This window comes from Bubalus kerabau, chromosome 4, assembly GCF_029407905.1.
Source record: "Bubalus kerabau isolate K-KA32 ecotype Philippines breed swamp buffalo chromosome 4, PCC_UOA_SB_1v2, whole genome shotgun sequence".
NCBI classification, from domain to species: domain Eukaryota; kingdom Metazoa; phylum Chordata; class Mammalia; order Artiodactyla; family Bovidae; genus Bubalus; species Bubalus kerabau.
In genome coordinates this window covers 68,448,487-68,461,321 of record NC_073627.1, presented here as the reverse complement: position 1 = coordinate 68,461,321, position 12,835 = coordinate 68,448,487, and the positions used below count along the sequence as shown (strand labels likewise).

At 40.2% G+C, this 12,835-nt stretch overlaps 1 protein-coding gene across 6 annotated transcripts in view; it reads left to right on the top strand.

The window, feature by feature from the left end:
* LOC129649800 (uncharacterized) overlaps window positions 1-12,835 on the top strand; it is a 210,774-nt gene that overhangs the window by 87,247 nt on the left and 110,692 nt on the right. For 2 of the 6 annotated variants that reach the window (XR_008713285.1, XR_008713286.1), the window contains one exon: window positions 8,571-8,606. The exons of the other annotated variants lie outside the window; for them this stretch is intronic. The gene's annotated coding sequence lies outside the window, so the exon portion shown is untranslated. The remainder of the gene's footprint in view (window positions 1-8,570; window positions 8,607-12,835) is intronic. 6 annotated transcript variants of the gene reach the window in all.

Here is a 12,835-nt window from a genome sequence, read left to right as displayed (position 1 = left end):
CAAAGAAGAGAAGTGAAAAGCAAAGGAGAAAAGGAAAGATACAAATATCTGAATGCAGAGTTCCAAAGAATAGCAAGGAGAGATTAGAAAGCCTTCCACAGCGATCAATGAAAAGAAATAGAGGAAAACCACAGAGTGAGAAAGACTAGAGATCTCTTCAAGAAAATTAGAGACACCGAGGGAACATTTCATGCAAAGATGAGCTCAATAAAGGACAGAAATGGTATGGACCTAACAGAAGCAGAAGATATTAAGAAGAGGTAGCAAAAATACACAGAATAACTGTACAAAAGAGAGCTTCACGACCCAGATAATCATGATGGTGTGATCACTCACCTAGTGCCAGACATCTTGGAATGTGAAGTCAAGTGGGCCTTAGGAAGCATCACTATGACCAACGCTAGTGGATGTGATGGAATTCCTATTTGAGCTATGTCAAACCCTGAAAGATGATGCTGTGAAAGTGCTGCACTCAATATGCCAGCAAACTTGGAAAACTCTGGCAGTGGCCACAGGACTGGAAAAGGTCAGTTTTAATTCCAATCCCAAAGAGGGCAATGCCAAAGAATGCTCAAACTACTGCACAATTGCACTCATCTCACATGCTAGTAAAGTAATGCTCAAAATTCTCCAAGTCAGGCTTTAGCAATACATAAACGGTGAACTTCCTGATGTTCAAGCTGGTTTTAGAAAAGGCAGAGGAACCAGAGATCAAATTGCCAACATCCACTGGATCATCGTAAAAACAAGAGAGTTCCAGAAAAACATCTGTTTCTGCTTTACTGACTATGCCAAAACCTTTGACTGTGTGGATCACAATAAACTGTGGAAAATTCTGAAAGAGATGGGAATACCAGACCACCTGACCTGCCTCTTGAGAAACTTACACACAGGTCAGGGAGCAACAGTTAGAATTGGACATGGAACAACAGACTGGTTCCAAATAGCAAAAGGAGTACGTCAAGGCTGTATATTGTTGTCACCCTGCTTATTTAACTTATATGCAGTGTACCTCATAAGAAACGCTAGCTGGAAGAACCACAAGCTGGAATCAAGATTGCCGGGAGAAATATCAATCACCTCATATATGCAGATAACACCACCCTTAAGGCAGAAAGTGAAGAGGAACTAAAAAGCATCTTGATGAATGTGAATGAGGAGAGTGAAAAAGTTGGCTTAAAGCTCAACATTCAGAAAACTAAGATCATGGCATCTGGTCCCATCACTTCATGGCAGATAGATGGGGAACAGTGGAAACAGTGAGTGACTTTATTTTGGGGGTCTCCAAAATCGGTACACGTGGTGATTGCAGCCATAAAATTAAAGGACTCTTACCCCTTGGAAGGAAAATTATGACCAACCTAGATAGTCTATTGAAAAGTAGAGATATTACTTTGCCAACAAAAGTCTGTCTAGTCAAGGCGATGGTTTTTCCAGTGGCCATGTATGGATGTGAGAGTTGGACTGTGAAGAAAGCTGAGCACCAAAGAATTTATGCTTTTGAACTGTGGTGTTGGAGAAGACTCTTGAGAGCCCCTTGGTTTGCTAGGAGATCAAACCAGTCCATCCTAAAGATCAGTCTTGGTTGTTCATTGGAAGGACTGATGCTGAAGCTGAAACTCCAATACTTTGGCCACCTCATGCGAAGAGTTGACTCATTGGAAAAAGACCCTGATGCTGGAAGGAATTGGAGGCAGGAGGAGAAGGGGGAGGCAAGAGGAGAAGGGGACGACAGAGGATCAGATGCCTGGATGGCATCACCGATTCGATGGACATGAGTTTGAATGAACTCCGGGAGTTGGTGATGGACAGGGGGGCCTGGCGTGCTGTGATTCATGGGGTCTCAAAGATTTGGACATGACTGAGCTACTGAACTGAACTGAACTGAACTGATACTTTTATAAATATTTATCTTACTTTCTAATAATTGAACTTCTGGTACACTTTTCTATAAAGGTAGTTTTTGCACTCACTCTCAAACCCTGGTCAAATTTATGTTTTTTTTTTTTTTTTTTTTTTTTTCATAATTTGAGAGTGAATCTGTGATTTGAAAAATAAAGTCACATAATGCCATTATATATTAGGTTTGTAACTCATATAACTCCTATATTTTATAAATCAGATTAGTAATTTAAAATTTTCAGAGTTGACAATAATCTTAGCTTACTTACTTCAAAGCCTGCTTACTTCAATGTATTTTGCAAAATGTAGAAAGCAACATAAATATTTAATAGCTAAAAATGGTAGATTGGTTGAAAAAATGGCTGAAAAAATTTCTTTTGCCATAATCACTCATACATGTGATGGGACTTTTCAGGTTTTCCTATCAAGAAATGGAATCTGTGTGCCTCTGCCACTCCTTGAGTCTGGGATGATTTCTTGGCTTCTTTTAACAAATAGCATGTAGTAGACGAGACATGTGTCTCAAGAGTACTTGCATGGTCGGCTTCATTCTCCAAAAATACTGTCCAAGCACTGTGGAGAATAGCTCAGGCTTACTTGTTTGATGCTGAGAGACCTTCCTTGCCCCAGCAGACAGCTGGCCAACCCTTGGACACGTGGGGCTCTTCTTCAGAAGTCTGTTCTCTGCCAGATTGCCCTCTGACTAAAAATGCTTTAGACAACCAAACTAAGACCAACCGAGCCTGGCCTGTATCAGCAGAACTGCCCAGCACCCACTCAACCCACAGACCTGTGAACAGTATAAAACATTTGTTTTGTATTAAATTGCCAAGTTTTGGTATCATAATACAATAGTCATCTATAAAAAAAAAAGTTACTGATTCAATATGAGTTTACAGGCATAAGTAGCGAACCTCTTACTAATGCGCATCTTGGTACACATCTTTCTGCTTTTAATTGGAGGGTAAGATCAGATCAGATCAGTCACTCAGTGGTGTCTGACTCTTTGTGACCCCATGAATCGCAGCACGCCAGGCCTCCCTGTCTATCACCAACTCCCAGAGTTCACTCAGACTCACGTCCATCGAGTCAGTGATGCCATCCAGCCATCTCAGCCCCTGTCATCCCCTTCTACTCCTGCCCCCAATCCCTCCTAGCATCAGAGTCTTTTCCAATGAGTCAACTCTTCGCATGAGGTGGCCAAAGTACTGGAGTTTCAGCTTTAGCATCATTCCTTCCAAAGAAATCCCAGGGCTGATCTCCTTCAGAATGGACTGGTTGGATCTCCTTGCAGTCCAAGGAACTCGCAAGAGTCTTCTCCAACACCACAGTTCAAAAGCATCAATTCTTCGGCACTCAGCCTTCTTCACAGTCCAACTCTCACATCCATACATGACCACTGGAAAAACCATGGCCTTGACTAGACGAACCTTTGTTGGCAAAGTAATGTCTCTGCTTTTGAATATGCTATCTAGGTTGGTCATAACTTTCCTTCCAAGGAGTAAGCGTCTTTTAATTTCATGGCTGCAGTCACCATCTGCAATGATTTTGGAGCCCGGAAAAATAAAGTCTGACACTGTTTCCACTGTTTCCCCATCTATTTCCCATGAAGTGATGGGACCAGATACCATGATCTTCGTTTTCTGAATGTTGAGCTTTAAGCCAACTTTTTCACTCTCCACTTTCACTTTCATCAAGAGGCTTTTGAGTTCCTCTTCACTTTCTGCCATAAGGGTGGTGTCATCTGCATATCTGAGGTTATTGATATTTCTCCTGGCAATCTTGATTCGAACTTGTGTATCTTCCACTCCAGCATTTCTCATGATGTACTCTGCATATAAGTTAAATAAACAGGGTGACAATATACAGCCTTGACAAACTCCTTTTCCTATTTGGAACCAGTCTGTTGTTCCATGTCCAGTTCTAACTGTTGCTTCCTGACCTGCATACAGATTTCTCAAGAGGCAGATCAGGTGGTCTGGTATTCCTATCTCTTCCAGAATTTTCCACAGTTTATTGTGATCCACACAGTCAAAGGCTTTGGCATAGTCAATAAATCAGAAATAGATGTTTTTCTGGAACTCTCTTGCTTTTTCCATGATCCAGCCAATGTTGGCAATTTGATCTCTGGTTCCTCTGCCTTTTCTAAAACCAGCTTGAACATCAGGAAGTTCACAGTTCACGTATTGCTGAAACCTGGCTTGGAGAATTTTGAGCATTACTTTACTAGCATGTGAGATGAGTGCAATTGTGCAGTAGTTTGAGCATTCTTTGGCAGTGCCTTTGTTTGGGATTGGAATGAAAACCGACCTTTTTTAGTCCTGTGGCCACTGCTGAGTTTTCCAGATTTGCTGGCATATCGAGAGCAGCACTTTCACAGCATCATCTTTCAGGATTTGGAATAGCTCAACTGGGATTCTATCACCTCCACTAGCTTTGTTTGTAGTGATACTTTCTAAGGCCCACTTGACTTCACATTTCAGATGTCGGGCTCTAGGTCAGTGATCACACCATCGTGATTATCTGGGTCATGAAGATCTTTTTTGTACACTTCTTCTGTGTATTCTTGCCATCTCTTCTTAATGTCTTCTGCGTCTGTTAGGTCCATACCATTTCTGTCCTTTATCGAGCCCATCTTTGCATGAAATGTTCCTTTAGTATCTCTGATTTTCTTGAAGATATCTCTAGTCTTTCCCATTCTGTTGTTTTCTTCTATTTCTTTGCATTGATCGCTGAAGAAGGCTTTTTTTTATCTCTTCTTGCTATCCTTTGGAACTCTGCATTCAGATGTTTATATCTTTCCTTTTCTCCTTTGCTTTTCACTTCTCTTCTTTTCACAGCTATTTGTAAGGCCTCCCCAGACAGCCATTTTGCTTTTTCACATTTCTTTTCCATGGGATGGTCTTGATCCCTGTCTCCTGTACAATGTCATGAACCTCATTCCATAGTTCAACAAGCACTCTATCAGATCTAGTGCCTTAAATCTATTTCTCACTTCCACTGTATAATCATAATAAACTTGATTTAGGTCATACCTGAATGGTCTAGTGGTTTTCCCTACTTTCTTCAATTTCAGTTTGAATTTGGCAATAAGGAATTCATGGTCTGAGCCACAGTCAGCTCCTGGTCTTGTTTTTGTTGACTGTATAGATCTTCTCCATCTTTGGTTGCAAAGAATATAATCCATGAGATTTCGGTGTTGATCATCTGGTGATGTCCATGTGTAGAGTCTTCTCTTGTGTTGTTGGAAGAGGGTGTTATGACCAGTGCATTTTCTTGGCAAAACTCTATTAGTCTTTGCCCTGCTTCATTCCGTATTCCGAGGCCAAATATGCCTGTTACTCCAGATGTTTCTTGACTTCCTACTTTTGCATTCCAGTCCCCTATAATGAGAAGGACATCGTTTTGGGGTGTTAGTTCTAAAAGGTCTTGTAGGTCTTTATAGAACCGTTCAACTTCAGCTTCTTCAGCGTTACTGGTTGGGGCATAGACTTGGCTTACTGTGATTTTGAATGGTTTGCCTTGGAAACGAACAGAGATCATTCTATCATTTTTGAGATTGCATCCAAGTACTGCATTTCGGAGTCTTTTGTTGACCATGATAGCTACTCCATGTCTTCTGAGGGATTCCTGCCCACAGTAGTAGATATAATGGTCATCTGAGTTAAATTCACCCATTCCAGTCCATTTCAGTTCGCTGATTCCTAGAATGTCGACATTCACTCTTGCCATCTCTTGTTTGACCACTTCCAATTTGCCTTGATTCATGAACCTGACATTCCAGGTTCCTATGCAGTATTGCTCTTTACAGCATCAGACCTTGCTTCTATCACCAGTCACATCCACAGCTGGGTATTTTTTTTTTGCCTGGGCTCCATTCCTTCATTCTTTCCGTAATTATTTCTCCACTGATCTCCAGTAGCATATTGGGTACCTACTGACCTGGGGAGTTTCTCTTTCAGTATCCTATCATTTTGCCTTTTCATACTGTTCATGGGGTTCTCAAGGCAAGAATAGTAAAGTGGTTTGCCATTCCCTTCTCCAGTGGACCACATTCTGTCAGATCTCTCCACCATGACCCACCCATCTTGGGTTGCCCCACGGGCATGGCTTAGTTTCATTGAGCTAGACAAGGCTGTGGTCCTAGTGTGATTAGATTGACTAGTTTTCGGTGAGTATAGTTTCCGTGTGTCTGCCCACTGATGCCCTCTTGCAACACCTACCGTCTTACTTGAGCTTCTCTTACCTTGGGTGTGGGGTATCTCTTCATGGCTGCTCCAGCAAAACGCAGCCATTGCTCCTTACCTTGGACGAGGGCTATCTCCTCACTGCCACCCTTCCTGACCTTCAACGTGGGAAAGCTCCTCTAGGCCCTCCTGCGCCCACGCAGCCACAGCTCCTTGGACGTGGGGTTTGTCCTCCTGGTCACTGCCCCTGGCCTCAGGCATGTGGTTTGTCCTCCTGACCACTGCCCCTGGCCTCAGGTGTGGGGGCGTGGGGTAGCTTCTCCTGGCCGCAGCCCCTGGCCTCAGGTGTGGGGGCGTGGGGTATCTCCTCCTGGCCGCCGACCCTGACCTCAGACTCTGGGTATCTCCTCTCCGCTGTCCCCCCTGACCTCGGATGCGGGGTAGCTCCTCTCGGTAGTTCCCGAGCTGTCGCAGTCTGGCACTCTCAGCTGCTGCCTCTGACCTCGGACGTGGGGTAGCTCCTCTTGGCTGCCGCCCTTTGGGCATGGGGTCCTCCCTGCTTCTGACCTCGATGTGGGGTAGCTCCTCTTGGCAATGCTTAGCATGCCGGTTCGCAGCCGCCTGTGCTTAGTGCGCAGTTGCTTTATAACATTGTGCCAGCCTCTGCTGTACAGTGAAATGAATCAGCTGTATGTATACATATGTGGTCTCCCTCTTGGACCTCCCTCCTGCCCATGAACCCATCCCAGCCCTCTAGGTCATCACAGAACGCCAAGCTGAGCTCCCTGTGCTGTACAGCAGCTTCCCGTGAGCCATCTCTTTTACACATGGTAGTGCATATATGTCAGTTCTAATCTCCCAGTTATTCTCACCCTCTCCTTCCCCTCCCATGTCCACAGATCGAGTCTCAGTATCTGCATCTCTATTCCTGTCTTGCAAGTAGATTCATCTATACTGTTTTTCTAGATATATGTGTTAATTTATGATAATTGTTTTTCTCTTTTTACTGTTTTTTTTTTCATTTACACTCTATTTTTCTCGATATTAGTCAGAGTTTAACTTAATCATTGTCTTATAAAATAGTTACTTTTGTTCTTCAGTAGTTTTATCTTCCAAGTTCAATAGCTTTAGATGGATACTGTTCTAAATCTACCTACTAGCTCTTTTTTTTTGCCAAGACATATAGTAGAAGAGCTGATTCCTCTTTGATATATTATCAAACTTCTCTGATTTCTGAGTAGTATATACAAATAAAAGCAAAGAATCAATGTGGAATATAGTAGTTTAGATGGTGAGACTGAATTTTGCACTCTTTCAAAAATCAGTTTTTCCCTTTATTCAGTTTACAGTACAACTTGACCTACATTCTTTCAAATCAAAGCCCACTCAAGTTAATTAATTTTAGGTATCCTAAAATTGAAGAAGCCTTTCAACTGAATTTTCCCTTGAAATTTAGTATTTTTAAATATTTAATGTTTATTTAATATTAATTCAATGACTAATTCATGGGCATTAAATATGCAATATAAAGAAATGTTAAGTAAAATAACAACACTCTTTTCTATTTTTATAAATATGTTTATTTTTTAATTATTAGAAAACTGTATCTGCAGAACACAGAAATAGATCTCTGGGATTCTTAAGTAATAGACCACTGGGCAGAAATGTTATTTACAATTTAAGAAAAAAGTTGTCTAATGATTTTTTATAACCAGTAAACTTTTCCATGCTTTCAGTTTCAGAGCAAATAAATATCCTCCAAGAAATCCTTGCCAGTTCACACAAGCAGAATTAGTGTTCTTATTTCTGTGCTCATGTCAAAGATTTTCCCATTATGTATTTCACTTGTCTCGCCAACTAGATCTCATCTTCCTCAAGATGACACCACTTGCATAGTACAGACTTGGCACAGTTGTGCGTTCTAAGGGCTCCTAAAGTTCCACTGGTTGGATTCAGTCTGTGTTAAACAGAATTTTACTGTTAATTTTAATGTTCCTGTTCCTCATTTACTGGCGCAGTAAAAAACAAAACAAAACAAAAAAACTGATCTTTTCCCCCAGACTCTAAAAATGTGCAAACATTTTATGTTACTACTGAAAGACAGAGTTGGAATCCTGATACTGTACTAGTCCTTGGCAAGGATATACTATAAAATCATATCTTAGGTACTCTTCTTTGAATTCCTTTTTTCTTTCCTCTAGGCACAGAATGGTGAGACCAATAAAGACATAATGATATTTTCAGACTAGATACATTGAAGAAATACCTTGATGAATAATGTTTCACTAAATGCTTGAAACTTGATAAAACAAATAAACAAAGGGAAACCCTAGACTTGGAGAGAAAACTTTGAATATTGCTGTGTCTAAAGCTTTCATATTCTCAAACACATAGAGTGTACACATAGAGAGGAATATTCCACATTTATTTTTTTAATTGAGAGATGAAAGTGATTATATGTGTTTGTTTGTTTCTCTATAGACTGGATTGAAGCAGAAAATCTGAACAGAGACACAGGTATCTCTTTTCTTTAACACTACTGCATGCTCACCTTTTTTCTGTCCTAAAGATGAATAGATGTAGCACAGTCATTAAGTGTGTATCAGTAGTTTGTTTTCCTTTTTGGTGTTTTCTTCTGAAAATTCCCTTAAGACACTTTCAGGTTTTACCAGTGCTGTCCTTATTTTGTTTCATACACTCCTTTTATATGTAAACTCACAAAGACCCTCAGCTAACCAAAGACTCATTCCTCAAAATTTAATCTTTACTATGGCAGTGTGTGCCTGTGCCTACTGAAGTTTTATCTGTGAATTCCTCAGCTTTCTGCTCTTAGAGCAAAAGGACAAAGCATTGTTGTGTCCTGAGGCTTAATGGAAACTAAGACACTTGAGAGACTGATGTAGAAAAGATATTGTTCAGTCTGTAAGACATCAATTTTTTGCATTACTTTTATTGAATATCCTGTTACAGCCCATGAATTATTGGGGTGTATATATTCCTTTAATGGGATTCCTTAACTTTTGGAGCTTGGTGCACCACTAAGAGAGAGATTTACTCTAATCTTCCCCTTTCCCTTAAATTATTTAGCTCTACAATTTATCAATAGTTCCCAAAGGATGTTCTGTCAATGAGAATCCAGTATATCAAAAACCACAAGGCTTTAGCCAAATAACATGGATTAAAAAGAAATGGTTGTTCTTTATTTATTCACTGAGCATGTATTATACATGCATACTAAAGATGAGCCTAAAATCTGTGATGGGCTTGAAGTATGGGAGGTTTTGCATCTGTGGGTACAAAAAGGGTAGGGCATTCAATGTAAAAGAACCGTCTTGATCATTTGAGCAAGACCCCACTCCAGCACTCTTGCCTGGAAAATCCCATGGATGGAGGAGCCTGGAAGGCTGCAGTCCATGGGGTCGCTAAGAGTCGGACACGACTGAGCAACTTCACTTTCACTTTTCACTGTCATGCACTGGAGAAGGAAATGGCAACCCACTCCAGTGTTCTTGCCTGGAGAATCCCAGGGCCGGGGGAGCCTGGTTGGCTGCCGTCTATGGGGTCGCACAGAGTCGGACATGACTGAAGCGACTTAGCAGCAGCAGCAGCATGTTGTAGAATTAGTCAGTCTTTTATATATAAGCAGCATCCTAGTAGTTTAAGTACAGTTTGTGCTATCATGTTTTATAAAAGGGTAAATTTTCAGTGGTTTTATCGAATCTTTGAGACGTATCCATTGGTGAAAGCCTGGATGAAGAATGGACTCTCTTTATATAAATTATCAAAAGTGACATTTGTAATATATGCTAAAGAAATGGCTGCATAAGATGCAGTTTCTTGTCATTGGGTTGAAGGCTGGCACAAAGAAATGACATGGACACAAGCTGTCAAGAGGGTGCTGGAGAGGATTCTCATTAAATCAAGGCATGATGATACTGATGGCTCCCTGCTGTGATGCATCACAGAGACAAATATCCATACACGGAGTCTGACAGGTGGTGAACGACAGGTTTATAATTGGATAGTAAGTTGGAAGCTACCAGATAATGTTCATGGACTAGATTTACATTTCACCCACTTTGTGGGCCTCTTATAATCTTCCTTTCTATAAAAATTGTGTCTGCCTTCCTATTTCTCATCTTTTCTCAACTGCTGTGGATTCATTGCAGTTTTTCTAGGTTAATGCACTGAAAAATATTGCTAATTATATTTTTTCCCATAACATTTTGCCATGACCCTTACAAAATGAGCCTTCTGAATTAATTGAAACAAAGAATTAGATAAATTAGAATGTACTAAAGATGACTCTAAAATTCTCTAAAAATCATCATCAATTTATTCTAAAACATGTTTATTAAGTGTTTGATCAATAAATATTCAATCAGAGCAATTCCAAATCAAGTACATAATATTGAACAATTATAGCCACTTCATCTAGAGTGGTAGAATAAATCAACCTCAGACAGGTTGTAGACCCCTGGTTTCTTTTAACTACAAATGTGCTTTAAATATAGACTTTTACAGCCTTGCACTTAAAAAAATCAATAGAAATTTCTCACAGCAGTTTCTAGTAAAAAATATAATTGCCTTACATATTTAAGTTACATTCAGTAAAAATCATATTCAGTAAGAATCATATAAGATTATCTTTTGCTCTAACCATCAAACATAATTTTTAAAACTCAAGAGAAAAGTGGAAAATCTATTCCATATACCTATATTTAATTATTTGCATTGTTATTGCTCATTTCTTGGATTTCCAAATTTATTCTTTTTTAATTTTCCCTCTGTTTCTCAGATTTCCTTTAGCCACTTTTTTTAGGATAGGTCTTATTGTGAATACTTCTTTTAGTTTTCCTTCCACTGACAATGTCTTAATTTTCCTTTCATTCCTGAAGAATATTTTCACTGATACAAAATTTTGAGTTTTTTTGTTTATTTTTTTTAAATAGCATTTTTAAAATGAAGTGCCCTACCTTCTGGCTTCCATGATGTCTGAAATAAGTCTACTATCACTCAAACTATCTTTCCCCTATAAGGTAATATGTTGTTTCTCTCTGGCTACTGTTACATTTTTTTCCTTAAAAATTAGTAATTCAAGTGAGCAGTAGCAGAATAAGACCCAAGCCTTATTCCCTCACAAACACACTAACTTAACAACAGTACATGACTCAAAACCCTTTTGGGTCCCTTCTTAACATGTGACCAGATAAGAAGTCACAGTATGCAAAGTAAGTGCCAAATCAGAATAAATGCGTTGAAATGGGTAATAAAAGTTATTGTCTTCACTTAGTATGACCCTTCCACAAAGTCAGCATAACTCAGTGCAGTGTGAGGAAGATACCCAATTTTTGTCTTTTTTCTCAGGAAGTAATAAAGTTTTGTTGAATTAACATTTATTAAGTAGAGGCCAAGGGTGCTGGAAGGTGAGCAGTGGTTCAATAACAGAATACAGGGGGAAAAAAAAATTAAAGAGATTTATTACTCACTGGTAGGAATAGAGGTACACACCTCCTGGGGTCATGTAGGAAGGTCAAGGCCAAGATGGGTGAAGACAGAGAGAGACAGGGCCTGGGGAACATACCTTTATTAGTGTCTGTTTGTGGAGTGCTTTGGGCTTCCTGGACAATTCAAGCCAAGAAGAGTGGGGTTTGATATGCTCTGTGGGGTTCTTATCTAAGGGTACAAAGTGGAACTCCCTGGGAGATGGCAGGACTGTTTATCATGAGGGCTATTAGGGGAAGCACCTCAGGAACTTCCCCTGGTGTTCCCCTGGCTCAGACAGTAAAGAATCTGCCTATAATGGGGGAGACCTGGGTTTGATCCCTAGGAAGATCCCCTGAAGGAGGAAATGGCAACCCACTTCAGTATTCTTGTCTGAAAAATTCCATGGAGAGAGGAGTCTGGGAGGTTGCAGTCCATGGGATTGCAAAGAGTTGGACCCGACTGAGCGATTAACACTTTTCCCCCTGGAATACAATTTTGAAGCTGGACAATGTCTTCCATAACTTTTATGTTCAGCTCTGAAGATGTCATGCAGATGAATGGATTTTACCTTTGGTAGAAACCATCTGGAGCTAGCACTGAATGTGGAAAGTATTTTTCTGTTAGAATACCATAGCAGTGGGATTCTCGGACAGTCACTGTCTCAGACATAGCTTTGACTATATAGAGCTTTGTCAACAAAGGGATGTCTCTGCTTTTTAATATGCTGTCTAGGTTTGTCATAGCTTTTCTTCCAAGGAGCAAGCATTCTTTTAATTTCATGGCTGCAGTCACCATCCACAGTGATTTTGGAGCCCAAGAAAATAAAATCTGTCACTGTTTCCACTTTTCCCCCATCTATTTGCCATGAAGTGATGGCACTGGATGCCATGATCTTTGTTTTCTGAATGTTAAGTTTTAAGCCAGTTTTTTTTACTCTCCTCTTTCATCCTCATTCAAGAGGCTCTTTAGTTCCTCTTCATGTTTGGCTATTAGGTTCATGTTATCTGAAAGGTTGTTGCTGAACAAAAAGATGCCGGGATTCTTGGCCTCTGGAGGAGAAGAATTCAATCCAGGGCCAGAGACGAGGCTTGATTGCTCAGAGCTTTTGTATAATAAAGTTTTATTAAAGAATAAAGGAGATAGAGAAAGCTTCTGATATAGGCATCAGAAAGGGGCTGAAATAGTACCCCCTGGTAGTCTTCAGCTGGATGTTATATAGTCACTAGCAGTCTGTTAATGAAAGAAAGGAATGTCTTAAA